The following is an 11,469-nucleotide window of genomic DNA, read 5'->3' as shown; positions in this document are numbered from 1 at the left end:
TGTAGCCCCTTCAGGTGCTGGAAGGTGCTAGAAGGTCTCCCCGGAGCCTTCTCTTCTCCAGGCTGAACAGCCCCAGCTCTCTCAGCCTGTCTCCACAGCAGAGGGGCTCCAGCCCTCTGAGCATCTCCGTGGCCTCCTCTGGACTCGCTCCAACAGCTCCGTGTCCTTCTTGTGTTGGGCCGCAGAGCTGGACGCAGCACTGCAGGGGGGGTCTCACGAGAGCGGAGCAGAGGGGCAGAATCCCCTCCCTCGCCCTGCTGGCCACGCTGCTGGGGATGCAGCCCAGGACACCGTTGGCTTTCTGGGCTGCGAGTGCACGTTGCTGGCTCATGGTGAGCTTCTCGTCACCCATCACCCCCAAGTCCTCCTCAGGGCTGCTCTCGATCCATTCTCCGCCCAGCCTGGATTTGTGCTTGGGATTGCCCCGACCCACATGCAGGACCTTGCACTTGGCCTTGTTGAACTCCATGCGGTTCGCACAGGCCCAGCTCTCCAGCCTGTCCAGGTCCCTCTGGATGGCATCCCTTCCCTCCAGCATGTCGACCACACCACACAGCTTGGGGTCGTCGGCAAACTCGCTGAGGGTGCACTCAATCCCACTGTCCGTGTCGCTGACAAAGATGTTAAACAGCCCCAGTCCCAATCCTGACCCCTGAGGAACGCCACTCGTCACTGGTGTCCACTTGGACATTGAGCCGTTGACCGTAACTCTTTGAGTGTGACCATCCAGCCAATTCTTTATCCACCAAATGGTCCACCCGTCAAGTCCGTGTCTCTCCAATTTAGAGACAAGGATGTCGTGCGGGACAGTGTCAAATGCTTTGCACAAGTCCCGGTAGATGACATCAGTCACTCTTCCCCTATCCACCGGTGCTGTAACCCCGTCGTAGGCCACCAGATTTGTCAGGCACGATTTGCTCTTAGTGAAGCCATGCTGGCTGTCACCAATCACCTCCTTGATTTCCATGTGCCTCAGTACAGTTTCCAGGACGATCTGCTCCACGATCTTGCCAGACACAGAGGTGAGACTGACGGCCTGGAGCTCCCTGGGGCTTCTTTTTTTCCCTTTTTGAAGATGAGGGCTACGTTTCCCCTTTTCCAGTCAGTAGGAACTTCACCAGACTGCCACGACTTCTCAAATATGATGGACAGTGACTCAGCAACTTCATCTGCCGGGACCTGTGCATGCACCTCATCAGGTCCCATGGACTTGTGCACCTTCCTCAGGTCCCATGGACTTGTGCATCAGATGGCCTCGACGCAACAAGCGCCGCAGCCCCCCTCCATCACCGCATCCTGGGTCTACAACTGGGTGTTAATTGCCCTGCGCAGCCCCAGCTGGGACCCACTGCTGGTGCCATGGGGGTACCTCGCTGGAGCCTTGACCTGCCCCTTGCCGGACCCCAAACCTGCCTGTCTGCTTTGGGACGGAGCTCTTGCCTCTTGCTGCGAGCACCTGAGCGAGGCAGGGAGGGAGGTTGCTGCTTCTTGGCAGATTTTTTTTTTCCTTTCCCCTTGAACTGACAAGGTGCCAAGAGCTGCAAGTCTGAACACTTTCGGGCAAAGAAACGCTGATCTTGGTCACTTCAGGCTTTTTTCTATTTATTGCAGTGTCTCTTTGCCCTGAAGTGCACGCACTGGAAATGGCTGTTGCAGCGTGTCGTAGGAAATAGCTCTTGTAAAATCTTTTCAAAGCTCCCAAAAATGTTCTGTATTTGCCCAGGGCTCTTCTCATCACCCGCACTAACGTTTCCATTCCCAGCCCTTGCCTGTCACCACTCCTGGAGATGCTCAGCCCTATGCAAAGTTAATTTTCACGCCATCTTTTCTGGTGTTAAACAGCCAGGAGCAGTGACACCGAGCCGCTGGCCTGGCACTCACGCAGGCTCAGCCTGGCTGCAGAGCGCCCCGAGGGATTACCTCGCAGCTCCAAATCCCCAGCCACGGTGACCCAAATCCTCCGCGCCCCGAGGCACCATGCCAGCACGCGCAGGCCCCCGCCAGTGTCCCCCCGCCCACGGAGGTGGTCGGTCTGGCCGTGGTGAGACCCGCTGAGGGCGGATGCATCCACCAGCATCTCCCATGGGAGTGCTCGGAGGTCTCCCACCCATCTGCCCTGGGGCCCCTCTTGCACCCCGACCAGCGCCATCCCACCCCGTGGAATGAACGTGGGCTGAAGCGGAGGCTTTCCCTTTACCAGCAGCATCAATCCCTTCTAATTGCTCAGGTCCCAGCTTGACGAAGCATTTCAAAAGCGTACTTGACTCCATCCCAATTCAGCAAGGCAATTAAATGCACTCATAAATCCTCCTGAAGTAAATGAGACTTAATCGTAGGCTTAAAGCTCAGCTGAATTCAGACCTTAGCAGCAGGGCAAGTTTCCCTTAACCTCATTCCCAGCTGCGCGAGGCTGTCACATGCTTCGGCGTCTGAACCGAGCTCACCGCACAGACCACGTCCCGTCTCGCTCTCCTCTAGCCTTTCTCTAATGTCCTTCTAACTCCACACCGAGGGTCACACGTACCCTCTGCCCTGCCCGTCTTCCCTCTGCTCTCCAGGGCAGAAGCCCGCGAGAGCTGCAGGTTGGGAGCCGGCTCGGTGGAGGTCTGTGGGCAGAAGCTCATGGTGACACAAGGGACTTCCTCCTCTTGAGCTTGGCGTCAGAGTTAACGGGATGCTTGTGCGCTGGCGAGCCCTCAGCCATGAGGAAACCACGTCTCCTTGGGGTTGGAAGCTCTGATAGGAGCTAGCTGGCCTTTTAATCATAGAATCATTTTGGTTGGAAAGGACCTTCAAGATCATCAAGTCCAACCATTAACCCAGCACTGCCAAGTCCAACTGTCAGGTGTAACTTTGCTGTTTGTCTCTCAGGCACCTGACTTCCCTACCACCGTAGGTACATATTTCCTTTAGTACCTCACAAATAATGTTTCAGTGAAGCAATTTTTTTGGGGGGGAAGGAAGGAGGGGAGATGTGACACATCATTGCTCCCTCAAGACTGCTTATAGTCCCTCATGCTGTTCTCGTGGTCCCTCCTGGATGGAAGTTCTTCCACGAGCGCAACAAGTGAGTCCGTCTGTGCCCTGAGCTATGAGACTCCTCTAAAGCACTACAAAAAGAGAGACTGTGGATTTGGGGAGATGGAGGGGCACTGCAGAGAGGTGCAATGCCTGATCAAGCCCAGCCAGGTCCTGGGGAGCAGGTGTCAACCACCCGAGTTAGGTATGCAGTGAAGACCTTCCCCGTGTCCCTCCCTGTGATGTCCCTCATCAAGCAGAAAGGCAAATTGAGGAAACTGGTAACAAACACACCTCAGCTGGTCTTAGCTTCCGGACAGACAATGCGAGGACGTAAGAGGCTGTTTGCTTATGCATAAATCATTAGATAATGATTAGATAATGATTTATACATCGCGTGTTGGTGGCGCTTTTGTTTCCTCCCCTCACGCTGTTATTCTGTAAGAGGCTACAGAGGTTGAGCAGCACGTGAAAATTAACTCATACCAAAACGTTTAACTTTCAAACACCTCGATAGGGAAAGGGGCACAACTGGAAAGGTGGCAGCAGCAGAAAGGACCTACGGCTTGTAACGCCTTTTCTTTTCAGCAACCGAGTTAAACAGATAACCTAGCCCAACACCTGGCTCTGGGAGAAAGAGTTCTTTATTTTGTGTAGAAAGGCTTGGAGTTAATCAACTTCAACAAATGACCAATGGTTTCTAGAGACTCTTGCTGGGGCAGTTGTTTCACCACGTCAAAGGCTTTGGTCCCCATCTCACGAGCCTGGAATGAAGCGGAAAAGACGAGGTAATTGCCAGGAATTTGGCTTTTCTCAAGGGGTAGTTAAAATACTTGCAGAGGCTCAATGGAATAGCTGCACTGGAGCAGATCCAGGCTCCAGCCACTCAGCCGCCTGCCTCAGAGGGTGACCTGCACAAGCTGCTTTACAGGAGAGCGTAAAGCTGCCAACAGATATCGTATTTAGGATCCAGTGGTGGAAGAGATCACTAACCCCAGCCCCCTCGCGCTGGAGATCATTACCTCCCATCCAACACAGCAGCTCACCTAAACATTCCTGTCCTGGTTTCGTGGGGATGAAATTATAGAATCAATTTGCTGTTACATTTTGGTTTAGTTTGTGGAGGCCATTAGCAGCAAGCCAGGGCAGCTGCCCCAGGCTGGCCCACAGGTGTGTTCTATAACATTAACGTCAGGGTCACTACAAATGGGAAAGCTGGTGAGGATGGCTGGGGCTCCTTCTCCTTCTCCTTCTCCTTCTCCTTCTCCTTCTCCTTCTCCTTCTCCTTCTCCTTCTCCTTCTCCTTCTCCTTCTCCTTCTCCTTCTCCTTCTCCTTCTCCTTCTCCACCTCCACAAACAGCTGTATTGACTCAGTCTGAACTAAATCCCTCATTTCCCTTGGTAGCTCTTCCAGGGATTAGACATTCTCACCAGTATAAAGCTTTGCCTTTTTTTTTTTTAATCTGAATTTGTTTCTTTGTGTCTTCCACACACTGACTCACATCAGTCTGGCTTTCTCTGATACAAGGAAGAGACCATCAGTAATCTGTATTTTCACCTTCCAAAACACAGGCTGTTTTGGAAACTGGGGCTTTTGAGCGCTTAGCCCAAACAGAGGCCTGAGTTCCAGGGGGTTACTGCCCAGCACTTCCTCAACATCAATGATTGTTAAGGCAGAGAATTGGGCAGGCTGAAGTTCACAGCTGCATCTGGATTTTTTAGCCATAAAAATACTGGGGTGCAAACACAAAACGGAATTACAGGGTCCAACAGCACAAACCTACATTAACATCATGGTAACTACAGGGAGTCTGGCTCAAGCAGAGACACGAGGCCCACGTCTTGCTCACTGCAGAAGGTCCGGCCTGATGTCTAGATGCGGCTTGTGACAGGCAGCTACTCCGTCAGGATACCCCAGATAAAGGATGAACCCAGAAAATGTGGGTAACTACAGGATCTGCTGTGGATGGCCTGGCAGAGACCAGAATGGCTCCAGGGGGCTTTGTTAGCCTTGACAGAGTGCAGATCGTGAGCTGGCTTCATGCAGAGCTGCTACTGAGGCAGCTTTGTCCTCGGTCACCCAGTGCTGCAAGGCTGTTGTGGACTTGGGAGAGGTGCCAGCTGAACACAGGCAACTGGGCTGCATCCCAAGCAGTGTGGCCAGCAGGTCAAAGGAGGGGATTCTGCCCCTCTGCTCGGCTCTCATGAGACCCCCCCTGCAGTGCTGCGTCCAGCTCTGGGGTCCCCAACAGAAGAAGGACACGGAGCTGTTGGAGCGAGTCCAGAGGAGGCCACGGAGATGATCAGAGGGCTGGAGCCCCTCTGCTATGCAGACAGGCTGAGAGAGCTGGGGCTGTTCAGCCTGGAGAAGAGAAGGCTCCGGAGAGACCTTCTAGCACCTTCCAGTACCTGAAGGGGCTACAGGAAAGCTGGAGAGGGGCTTTTTACAAGGACATGGAGTGACAGGACGAGGGGGGATGGTTTTAAACTGAAAGAGGGGAGATTTAGATGGGATATTAGGAAGAAATTCTTCGCTGTGAGGGTGGTGAGACCCTGGCCCAGGTTGCCCAGAGCAGCTGTGGCTGCCCCCTCCCTGGTAGTGTTCAAGGCCAGATTGGATGGGGCTTGGAGCAACCTGGTCTAGTGGAAGGTGTCCCTGCCTGTGGCAGGGGGGTTGGAACTGGATGGGCTTTAAGGTCCCTTCGAACCCAAACCAGTCTGTGAGTCTATGAACTGGCTTCACGAGATGGGGAGAGCACCAAGACAGAGTAAGGCAACCCTCCTGGAGCCTTTCACCAGACAAAACTTACCTTTGGTAAATCCATGATCAGGTAATAAAGCATGGCAAGAGCGTGCAAAACTCTGGCAGTTTCCCCCGGTTGCTGCTTTGGTGCCTGTTCTCTGATATCTAATACCGCATTCAGTACTCGGATTGCTTCTGTTTGCTGGGCTTCAGCTGCATCAGGAATGAAAGAATCTCGTTAGATGTATGTAGGCATGCAAGATAATGTATTCAAAACTGTCCAATTATCTCTTCTAGACATCAAAGCATTTCTACTACAAGCATCAACGCGGTATCCCAGCTCCATGCAAATTCCATACCCATTAACAGATCTCTTTTTATCCAGTCAGTAATTGTGTTGATTAGCCTTTAGTAAGGATGCAGAGTCATAACAGCTGCATGAAAAGAGCAACATTCATACTCCCGTCATAACCGAAGATGGTATCGCGTGGCCCTGTCTTGGTGTGGTTCCTACTGGAGGGAGACAATGCCAGGTAATGGGATATACAGGAGTGTTTCTCTTCTCTGACAATACTCTTATTAGCATAGATGGCAGAAAGAAGAGAAGGACGAGAGTTCAGCCTGACTTCAGTGGAGCGTAGGGTAGTACCATGTACACTAGCACATGTCCTAATGCGTTATGCACCTTTACGTCCTAGTGAGAGATTCCCCAGCTTCTCTCCTGAGAGCATTCTCTGGATTAACACAGCCAACTATCAGCACACGCTGTCCCATCGCGTCCTACTGCTTCAGAAGACAGAGTTGTAAACCTGCCTAAGTGAGATGAAACATCGCTTTCATGTAATTAAATGGAGACAAAACAGCTGCAAAGAAGTGAGAATGTTGAAGTGGAATCGAATCCTTGTGCTGTTACAGTCACTGCCAGGGGCGCCGCGAAAAGGCGCACGTAAACAAAACGGGCAAAGCCGTGCTTCCACTTGAACACCCTCATTCCTAAAGTGGCCTCGTTTGTTTCATCCAGCACAATCCACTGAGCTGGATATATAGAAATACCCGTGACTCCGATTAAATTTGGTCTACAGAAACGCCACGCAAACCCCAGCGCCATCCGTATGAACAGTGGGGTGTAGGACTCTAAAATCCCGTCTTCCAAACGGTTCTGTGCAGTAGCGGTGCTTACGCATACGGTCTTTGCTGACTTCCTTGTCCTCAGTGAACGGAGCCGTTTCCAGTCGTGACGCGAGAATTTGCTCCTGTGCTTGAACTGACTTCATGAGAAAGGCATGCCAGATGTCGGTTACCTATCAGGAAGCACATGAATTATTTCACTTGTATGAATACAGGGTATTTAGCAACTAGTTGTTCTACAAACAACGTGTCCTGCAATACGTGTCCCTACCGCACTAACCGGAGTGCCTGCTGGTTAGTGAGCTGCCTGCTGCCAAGCTGGATGTTTCACGGAGAGATCTGACCCCTCTTCTGCCAGTGGCAGCCTCAGTGGGAAGCTCACTTCTCCATCTGACTATTCCTTTTCAGCAAACTTGACCAAATCTCACTAAATTGTTAACCAAAAGCAAATTTTCAGTTATTAAAGCGATCCGATCATTGCTACTTCCCTTGCTTGATCCCTCCGTTCTGACAATCTTCGAGCAGCGTGACTCTTCATTGATTCTCAGCGTAAATTTTACGTGGCTCCTTTGTATCCCGCTGCTGCTCAGCAACTCTTCCCCGGCCATGGAAACTCCTTGGTGACCTTCTCTACTTGTGGCACTCTCTTTAACCTCTGGCGCAGGGTATTCGGCAGCAAAGCTATTTTTTAACAAGGTTTGGCTGTCCAAATTGAAGACAACTTGCAGCACCATTTTTTACCATGTACAGAATTTCTCTCTCCTGGTTTTAACTCAGAGAAATATTTAAGTATGAAAAGGGTTTCTGAGATTGATCCTAAAAGGCAACACTGACAATATGGTCACCACCATAGTAAAGGCAATGAGAAACAGGAAAAACATTGGGCAGAGCACAGAAAAAAAATGAGAAAAATACAGAGGATGAGCTTTGGTTTTACCAACCTCAGCATAGAGTGAGTTTGCTATGTCCATTTTGTTCTGCTGAAAGAAAACATTAGCCATGTGGAAATACCCTCTGGAGGTCTCAATGGATTTTAGTCCAAATGTAGAACTAGCAAGGTAAATCTGAAATTAATATTAAAAAAAAAAAAGCAGAAGTTTAACGTTCATATCAAACCTGGGAAATTGTTCACTATGGATTTATTTTTAAAATAAATTAAATTTTATTTTTAAAATAAATTAAATTGTTCACTTATGGATATTGCAAGCATTCCTTTTTTTGCTGTGTAACTGTAGTGTTAGTTATACCTGATTATGACTCTCAAATGCGGTACTAAAAAAGCTGTAGTTTGGGTTTTACACAAAGGAATGCAATGTCCCCAAACCCCCTGCTCGCTGGGGCAGAGGAACCTTATCCCAGCATGTTACCCCACTGAAGCATGGGGCAGGTTTCCCACATCTCCTCCTCTTGCTCTGCAACCTGTATGTCTCATGGCTTCAAACGCACAACCTGCTGCCGCTTTTCATCTCTCCAGTCCTGCCCGCGGCGCCTGTTTCTCCCCCCGAAGCCCCAGCCAAAGCCAGGGCAGTGGGAAGGCAGTGGTGCATTCCAGCTATTCTGAGCTGGCCTGTGACTCTCAGCAGATCTCAGGCACGCAGCCAAAGTCCAGGCAGGTCTTGGGCTGCTCTGACGTAGACCAGCTACTTGCTAATAGCAAAAAAATCCTATTACCTGACGCCCTTTCAGGCACCGGATTTAAGGTACCTAAAAACCCAATGGCACAGCGGGGAATCTCTCTCAAAAAGTTTACAGACAAAGCAAAGACAAGGTTATACATATTATAATGGAAAGGATCTAATCCTCCTCAACCGTATGTCATCCTTGACGCCCACACAAAGCTACTATCAAGTTCAACAGTAGTCGGTATACATCACTCTGCACTGGATAAATTTAGGCTACAGGGGACATAAATAGGATGTTGCAGAGTTCATCTGCCTTTGGGGGATCAAATGACAGGCAAAGCATCCTCAGGAACACAGCTGGCAACAGCCACTTCAACTCTGACAAACGGCTCTTGTGGCTAAAAAGACTGAATTGAGGAAAACGCTGTTGAACCAGACATTTGAAGAGTTAAATAAGGCACTCGTTAAATAATGGCTGACAGAGAACTGTTGTCTAACAGAAAAGAATGGAGGAAAATGACAGCCAAAATATAAAGTAACTTATCTGTGGAATAAAAGGCAACTATACCAGTTTGAGATAGGACTGTCTGTTCATCTCAGAACTGTAACCAAGCTGCTGATAGATAAATTTATAAGCAGATGCAGGAAAAACAAGGTATATGTCACTTCAAGGGAATAAGGATAACTGGTAAGACACAACTTTGGTGACACATGGATAGCCAGGTGTCTTAGATCTAGTTCAGGCATTCCTAAAATGTATCCTCTGCGTACCTAAAATCAGGATTACAAATCTGTCTGCTGGGGTTTTCATATCGATCTGGAAGTGCTAGGGAAGGAAGAAACATTGAAGCATTTCTGTATTTGAGTTGCCTTACATCATTCGCCAGGTGATACAAAGCCTGTTCAAAGTTTCCTTCAGCAGCACAGAGAAGCCCCAGGCTACGATGTACTTCACACTGAACAGCAACACTGCAGTCTGGAGTTCTGAGAACGATCCACTGAGCTTGGGAGAGATACTTAGATGCCTCCCGAAAACAGCCAACACCTGAAATAACATGTAGAAATAAGCAGGATAAAGAGCGTGCTTTTATTTAGAAAATTAGCAAGTACTGCCCGTTTGCTCCTTCGCAGGAGTTTGATACAGACACCTAGTTTGTGGATTCCCCACTTCTCTCCTGAGTGCTCCTTAGGCGAGCAGGTTTCAGAATCTACAGACAGGCTGAGTGTCTAGAGCTACAAGAGAAGCCAGAAACTGTGTATTGCATTCAGTATCTCTGGAACACGTGTTCAAAACAGGTTAGCTACAGGCAGCCACTAATGACTCATGTGTTATCACACTAGAATTACTCATGGGAGCTTTTTTCCCCTTCTCTTGCCACCTCATTTACGACAATCCTTGAGACAGCACAATTGTTCCAGCAGAGCATTGTGTGTACTCCTGTAACGGCAAGGATTTACGGCCCTTTACGTCTGCAGCTGAGGAGAGCAGTTCTCCACGTGCAGGATCCTCATTTGACATTTTTTATATAGCACACAGTCCAGGAGAAAAAGCTCTGCTTCAGGCAGAGCTCGCTTTTGTGAATGAACTGAGGCACTCCTCTGATGCATCAGCCACAGAAATGTTTGCTGGTTCTCTGAGATAAGAGCGCAACCAACCACCCCGGGGAATTTAATGCTTTTGAGAGTCATACAAAGCCACAGAGGTAAAGAATAGATTTTCATACCGCTTCTCTTGTGGGAATCGGTAGAGATGGAGAAAACATTTCATTTGCTTTCGTTGATCTCTCATCACCGATGAGTGATTCTTTTCCCCAGACCCACACAGAAAAGGGGGGTGTGTGTGCGCGACTTCTCAAATCTCTCTGAAATGCCCTTGAGGCAGGGCAGGGTAGAGACATGGCACAATGTTGAAACGCAGAGCTGGTCCTTCCCTGATAAATGGTAAGAGGAAACCAGAAACCTGACCCAAGGGAGGTCTTGCCCTTGCCAACGTTACTATTTAGACAATACTTACTAGTGAAGGCCTCAGCCAAGAGGAGATAAGCAGGCACCAATTGCACGGAATTTGAGCCGTACACTTCAGTACTGAAACGCAACGCTTGCAGGGCTGCAGGTATTGCTTCTTTATGCTTCCCATCCAGAACAAACTCCTGGGCTCTGCTGTACGCGAGATCGATGACGTATTTCTGCAGGGAAATGTAGTAACGGGACAGAGTGAGCAAAGAAGGAGAAATAAAATGCATGGTCTCTTTTTACATTCAAGTTTGCAAACTGTAAAAGAGTGATTGTAATGTTCTTTGTGTCTGTAATTAATGGATGGAAATTAAAGCTGTCATATTAGAGCCTGGCTTTCATTCCTACTTCTAGCAGGAACAGCTTTGGACACCCTCTTAGGTCATGTGGTGTCTTATGAGACGACGAATCCCTGAAGCCTACAAAAAAGGGCTAATAAGGCTGCAGCAATAAAAGCTGTGAAGCACAGAAAATGATCATCACAAGACCACAGAAAAGATTAGACAAAGGGGCTACGGCGGGGTTTTGCTGACGGTAATAACGGTGACTCATAGCAGGCAGCGGAGCGCATGGTTTGCCAAGCTGGTGCCAGCATGGCACACCTCCAGCTGCAGGAGACATCGGCTGGAAGCGAGGAGAGAACTCCTCACACGGTGCCACAGCTTCCTCCCAGCCTCTCCTGGCTAGTTATGGGCCTGGTATTTTGGGCTCGGGGTCTGGAAAGCTGGTCAAAATCAGAACACCCTCATGCACTGCATCACGCTCCTGTATATCCACCACCCACGCCGCGTTCAGTGGTCAAGCAGCTTCTGCAGCATTGCTGTTTGTTGTCAGAATCCATAATGTTTCCCATACGTATGGATCCTTCCTGCCTTTTGCTGCTTCTAGCAGCCCACACCGCATTTGGTCTTTTCACCCTTCGCAGCATCTGATCTCGTCACCAGC

The sequence above is a fragment of the Nyctibius grandis genome, chromosome 17 (assembly GCF_013368605.1).
Source record: "Nyctibius grandis isolate bNycGra1 chromosome 17, bNycGra1.pri, whole genome shotgun sequence".
NCBI lineage: Eukaryota > Metazoa > Chordata > Aves > Nyctibiiformes > Nyctibiidae > Nyctibius > Nyctibius grandis.
The sequence above is the reverse complement of the archived record's forward strand: the minus strand, read 5'-3'. Positions refer to the sequence as shown.